We start from the raw sequence: 841 nt of genomic DNA on the forward strand, positions 1-841 counted from the left end.
AGAAGTTCAGAATTGCTAGTCTGTTTCTAGATTAAATAAAGAAAATATGGCAGGGCAATGTGATACAAGCCTGGAATTCTAGCACTCAGACAGGAGATTAGAGAGTGGAATTACATAACGATACCTTCCCTGGACCAGGTAGAATAATTTTGTCTCAGTAAAACAAACCAAACAACATTAAAGGAATACACAGTTGCAAGTTTGGCCTAATTTGTCATTATGTTTCCTATTGAATGCAACTCATATATATCCTCACATGTGATTTAAATACTCTCATCATTACAGAACATTCCTAGATGCAAAATAGCTCATGATTCCCATCCAAAAATTTGCAAAAGTAAGCAAGCATCATTCTGTTGGATTCCAAATAAATGTTGAAGGATTACAAAAGCTTAAGTCTGGAGAAATAGCAAAGTTCGTCTAATGTAGGACTTTGTAGACCTTGTTAAATTAGAATTTAAATTTAAAATATATTTTTTGGTTTTGTTTGTAATTTCATATTCTATAGGATACTACACAATTCTTTTTAAGTAGAGGGATTAAGTGAAAAATTCACAAATGATTCTGGCATTCTATTTGCCTAGATATTCTTTCAAAAGAGTTATAATTAGAACATAGTAAATAGATAATTTGCACAGTTCATGTATACAATGTTAATGTGAATAATCTAGACAGAGTTGCCAACAAATGAATGACATTAATTTATACATTTTGAAAAAACAGTTTTTTAAGGGTTTGGTTTAATATGGTATGAAGATAGTAATTGTGTGACATCTTCTTTCTTCTTCATATATGTAACACAGGAAGCCATTTCCTTATTTACGTGCCTCTGTATACATGG

The sequence above is a fragment of the Dipodomys spectabilis genome, unplaced genomic scaffold (genome assembly GCF_019054845.1).
Source record: "Dipodomys spectabilis isolate Male_0828 unplaced genomic scaffold, ASM1905484v1 ptg000121l, whole genome shotgun sequence".
NCBI classification, from domain to species: domain Eukaryota; kingdom Metazoa; phylum Chordata; class Mammalia; order Rodentia; family Heteromyidae; genus Dipodomys; species Dipodomys spectabilis.